This window comes from Giraffa tippelskirchi, chromosome 10, assembly GCF_054371585.1.
Source record: "Giraffa tippelskirchi isolate mGirTip1 chromosome 10, T2T-mGirTip1v1.2.pri, whole genome shotgun sequence".
NCBI classification, from domain to species: Eukaryota; Metazoa; Chordata; class Mammalia; order Artiodactyla; family Giraffidae; genus Giraffa; species Giraffa tippelskirchi.
Genome location: NC_137284.1, coordinates 148,063,377 through 148,069,041, shown reverse-complemented (window position 1 = coordinate 148,069,041; position 5,665 = coordinate 148,063,377). Strand labels below are relative to the sequence as shown.

At 42.8% G+C, this 5,665-nt stretch overlaps 1 long non-coding RNA gene across 1 annotated transcript; it reads right to left on the bottom strand.

Moving 5' to 3' along the window:
• Positions 1-1,104: 1,104 nt before the first annotated feature.
• Positions 1,105-4,305, bottom strand: LOC145523658 (uncharacterized). The gene is made up of 2 exons (XR_014066814.1): positions 3,925-4,305; positions 1,105-3,116 (listed from the first exon to the last, which is right to left on the bottom strand). It is a non-coding gene; the product is annotated as an uncharacterized LOC145523658 (long non-coding RNA).
• Positions 4,306-5,665: the final 1,360 nt, after the last annotated feature.

Genomic DNA, 5,665 nt, shown 5'->3' with positions numbered 1-5,665 from the left:
TTAAAAAGCTAAGCTAGCCCAGCCCATTTAATTGGAATTTAACAAGATTTTTGAATAGATACGGTGATTTCCTCACACCTCCAGAGCTGGTCAGGTAGAAACAGGTGTGACTAGAATAGTAGAAACCAGGAGGGAGGGAATTCAGGGAGCCAAGGATTTAATCAGGGGCTCCGGTCAGTGACCTTTCAGATCCTTTTCCTCTTGAGATTCTGCCATTTGTTTTTCTCTATTAAATGCATTCTTGGTTTTGGCTCACTCTTTCAGCCTGTTGAGAATGTTGTGGAGGATATTCAAGACAGTGGAGTATAGTTTATTATGCCAGCAGGTCCAAGGGGAATCAGTTCCCAACAAGGGCCCTGATGTTTCTGAGAAGCCCAGTTTTATACCCCCGTTATTTGACTGGTTATATGTTAGCAACCTCTTTGCTGCATGTGACTGAGTTTTACAACAAATAGGTGCTAGGAGGACAAACAATTAAGGTTAAAGGGTGGGGGTGGGGGCGGGACAGTGATTATACATCAAGGGGGGATGTCTCCATGGTTAATCTAACAGGGGCAGCCTGACCTCAACTACAATCTCTGTCATCTGTAGGGAGGGAAGTCTCCAGGAGACCTGGTTTTCATTAGCAACAGTTTCCTCACTCTTGAGCAAGGTTCAGGCCCAGTTCACATCCTGTCTTTAAGATGGATGACAGGCTTCAAGATGGAGTCTCTCCTGCTTTTCTCACACTGGCTCCAACAAAGACATTTAGGGGCTCGGTTTTGTCTGCTAGCATCTCAGTAATTCTCCCAGCGTTGATTCCTCCTCCAGTTTGCTTCACTTACCTGTCAAGAGGTTCTTTCAAGCTGATGAGAAAAACCCAGACCAGGGCAGACTGTAAGTTGGTGGTATTGCCATCAGACTCATTCCACAGGCAACTTGTACACTGCCCTAGCTTACAATAGACACCTGTAACTGCACCAGAAAAAGAGGGCAGAAAGGGAGCAAATACATTTGTTTGACATTGTCAGAGACCCAGAGAGGGTGTGAGTTGGGGTCAGCATGGGATGGAGCAGCAGGAGGGTAGCAGGGTGGGATCTAACTGAAAAGAGGAAAAGGGTCAACTTTTCTTAGTTTGAGGGTAGGAAGTGAGGGCATACTCAAGCCCAGAAAATTTCTTGGGTATATGAGTGGAAAGTTAAAGGATTTCATATCTGGGATGAGGTTATTTCTGGAGTGAAGAGGAAAAGTGAGTATAGGCTTGAACAACTGGTTCTCCAGTTCAAAGAGCGGATTAGAGTTCTCCAGAGAACCAGAACCAACAAGACGTACATATATCCTAGAGTGAGAGTTATTTTAAATTGAGTCACATGATTTTAGAGGCAGGCAAGTCCAAAATCTGCAGGGCAGGCTGGTAAGCGAAAGACCCAGGGAAGAGTTGACGCTGCTGCTCAAGTCAAAAGGTGGTCTAAGGCAGAATTCCCTCTTCCTTCTCTTAAAACCTTCAACTGATTGGACAAGGCCCACCTATATCATAGAGGGTAATTTGCTTCAGAGTCTACTGATTTCAGTGTTAATCTCATGTAAAAAAAAAAAAACATACCTTCATAGCAACATCCAGACTGATGTTTGACCAAATATCTGAATTCGGTGACAGTTCTATCCAAGTTGACACAGAAAATGAACCATTGCAAATAGTATTAATGATCTCATTTATAGCCATAGCAAAAACATGAGGAAATGTAGATAAAGAGAAGACTATCGAATGTGCAGAGAATCCTCCGGATTCTAGGAGGCTCTTATTTTTAGTAGGTGATCTGTGGACCCTGGGGTTTCTGATGGAGCCAGAGCTATGGGGGAAAAAGCCACCCACCTCACCTTCAAGGAGAGCCACCATCAGCATAGAAGCATAGATCCTATGAAAGCAAACCTTCTATATACAAATTCTGATTTCAAAGCCCCAGTTAGTAACTGCTGGGGACCCACACTAGAACCAGGACACAGACGCTTTCAAGATAACAAATTATAGGACTTGCCTTTTCATTCTTTCTCCTTCCTCTATATTTACCATGGGTCAAAGGCATATATACTTATTTCATTGAGATCAGTGTGGTTATTTATTTTCAAGGCTGCCATTTATCAACAGAATTTTCAGCTGAACTTCTTTCCCCCACTCACAAGCCTGAGGTCTTTTCACATCCATCCTGTCTTTGGCAAGAATCCTTGGAGAGTAGCCTTGGAGATATACCTAGTGGTAAGCCACCTGCTCTGGATTGAGGGTGGATCTATTCTGGTCATAGGCTTTGTGATCTGGACAAAGGAATTGAGTGTATGCTTGTCAGATTGTCAGGCAATACTAAATTTGGTGGACCAGCTGAATTCTAGCAGGAAATCATGCAAAATAAGGTCGAGCAATTGGGAAAAAACTGGCCCACAGGAAAGACAATTGGATGAAATTCAGAAGGACTACATGGGCCTAGAATTCTAACTCTAGGAATGTGACTAGCTCTGTGACCTTGTAATACAGAGACTAAGCCTCAGATATAAGAGCTGTGCAACATTCAAGAGTTTCGGAGACAAAGGGACCTTTGAGAATAAGCCATCCACCCCTCTCTCCACCACCACTTTACATGCATCAGATAAAAAGGTTTCTTCCACCTTTAAAAGGTTATGGTCCTCCAAGTTTATATCCCCTGAGCTTCCAGATCCAGTTTCTGATCCTTTCCATCCGCATTCCTTGCCCCTGCCACTCTAATTTGCAAGACCATGCTCAGCATCCTACAGTACTCCCTCCATATACCTCGAGTTGCTTGTTGTTGTTCAGTCGCCAAGTCATGTCTGACTCCCTCAACCCCATGGACTGCAGGATGCCAGGCTTCCCTGTCCTTCACCATCTCCTGGAGTTTTCCCAGGTTCATGTCCATTGCATCAGTGATGCCATCCAACCATCTCATCCTCTGCCACCCTCTTCTGCCTTCAATCTTTCTCAGCATCAGGGTCTTTTCCAATGAGTCAGCTATTTGTATCAGATGGCCAAAGTGTTGCTTACCTTCCTGATTCCCAGGCTAGATTATCAGCACCTTGACAATGGGATCATGTCTTGTGTATCTCTGCATTTCCAAGGTCTGTCATAGTGCCTGACACATAATTAATGATCAATAAATCTTGGCTGAATAATAATAAAAAGAAGCTCCACATTTGCTCATGCATCATGGTTATCATATATTCTTACCCCCAATGTTCTCCTTTATACAGGCAAATTCAGTGTCTCTCTTCATATTGTAAAAGTCAAAAATTGAACACAGTTCCCCACATTTTTGACCAGCAAAAAATATAGGGAGAAAAACATAAAATGTACCTGGAATTTTCCTTCTGATAAGAGAAATTGAAAAGTGTACTGGCTTATTCTTAAAGCTACATCACATTAAGCTGAAATACCAAGATATTTTCATGTGGATTTCTGCCATGCTGCAGCTCTCACATTCTGCATATGTGCAGTTGATCTTGAACCCCAAATGGATGACTTTATATTTTGTTGGTTTGGGCTTAAGATTAAATCCAACCAAAATCACTTTAAATTTGATGCTATCAGTGACTACATTAGCAATCCTTCCTGGCTTCAGGTCACTGGTAGATCTGACATGCAGATCTCTTCTGTTTTTTTTTTTTTTTTTTTTATAAATTTATTTATTTTACTTGGGGGCTAATTACTTTACAATATTGTAATAGTTTTTGCCATACATTGACAAGAATCAGCCATGGGTTTACATGTGTTCCCCTTCCCGAACCCCCCACCCCCCTCCCTCCCCCTCCCATCCCTCTGGATCATCCCACTGCCCCGGCCCCGAGCCCTTGTCACATGCATCGAACATGGAATGGTGCTCTGTTTCACATATGACAATACACATGTCTCAATGCCATTCTCCCAGAACGTCCCACCCTCACCTTCTCCCTCAGAGTCCATAAAATTGTTCCATGCATCTGTGTCTCTCATTCTGTCCCGCATATAGGGTTATCGTTACCATCTTTCAGATTCCATATATATGCATTAGTATACTGTATTGTTGTTTTTCTTTCTGGCTTACTTCACTCTGTATAATGGGCTCCAGTTTCATCCATCTCAGTAGAACCGGTTCAAATGTATTTTTTTTAATGGCTGAGTAATATTCCATTGTGTATATGTACCACAGCTTCCTTATCCATTCATCTGCTGATGGACATCTAGGTTGCTTCCATGTCCTGGCTATTGTAAACAGTGCTGCGATGAACATTGGGGTACACGCGTCTCTTTCAATTCTGGTTTCCTCGGTGTATATGCCCAGCAGTGGGATTGCTGGGTCATATTTCCCAGTGTGACAGCAATGTTGAAAGGGTTGTGACTCGGACAAAAGCTCCCATGGTAACCACCCCCTTCCATGTTAATCCAGAATCACTCATAAAATTCATGAGTAATCAGCCATAAGCTGATAAATACACTCCAAAATACTGCCAGACATCTCTTATTTCTCTGTCTTATCCACAAAGATCTTAAGGATAACATTTTTAAAGGTTTTCTAAAGTACATACATACTTTATCAGCAGTAGCTCCTGAAATTTGTCAGCCAAGCAATCCATTAAAATAAATATAACATGGCTTGTATGGTACAACTTTTTAGCATGTGTATGCTGGCTCTGTGCCAATGGCACTCTTTTCTAAGTCTCCCAACCCCTGCCCCTTTTAAGTATATCTAATTTAGAGTGGCTCAGTGGTAAAGAATCTGCCTACCAATGCAGGAGATGCAGGTTTGTTCCCTGTGTCTAGAAGATCCCTTGGAGAAAAAATGGTACCCCACTCCAGCATTCTTTCCTGGGAAATCCCATGGACAGAGGAGCCTGGTAGGCTACAGAACATGGGGTCACAAAAGAGTCAGACACGACTTAGTGACTAAGCAACAACAATCTAGACTCTGGCCTGGCGTTAATATTGAGCTGACTTCCCATGGTTGGGATCCCATCTCAAGGCACATCCAGTCTTCCATGATTCCTCACAAATTACCCACTGTGACTACGAGATCAGAGGACAAGTTCTTTACACACCCTAGGAAACGAACTTAGACTTGAAAACAAATGGTGGAGTGTGTAGCCTTAACAAGTGTGGGGAACTATTCTTCAAGTTTAAGTGGCAAAGGTCTTCAGACGAAGAGATTGATTTGTAGTCCTTCTGATTGTCACCCGAGTGGCTGGCAGGATGAGGCAATGGGACAGGCTTCTGTCACCCTGAACTTCTTCAACTATTACACACAACCACCTGGTAAGAGGCTGCTCTTCCTCATCTCAGGACACATCTTCTGTTTTCCCCAGTTAATATGAAGAATCTACATGTGTTGGTATTCTTCTGGTCTTTTCTTTTTAACTTAACTATAGCTGATTCACAACACTGTGTTCGTTTCAGGCTTCTGATATTGTGATGCTGAACGTCTGAAGGCCATGAATGGTACCACAGTACCAAGAGACCAGGAATTTAGAAGATCTTGTAGGAAAAAAAGATGTCAGAATTTGAGATGGAGGCCACAGGGCAGGCTCACTGCTCTGGTAAGACCTCCGGCTTTTCTGTTACCCAAGAGGTAACAGGAAACCATCCTGATGGGAGAATGAGTTTTTCTCTCACTCCTACCATCTTTGTTGAGATTATAAGCTTTGAAATGAG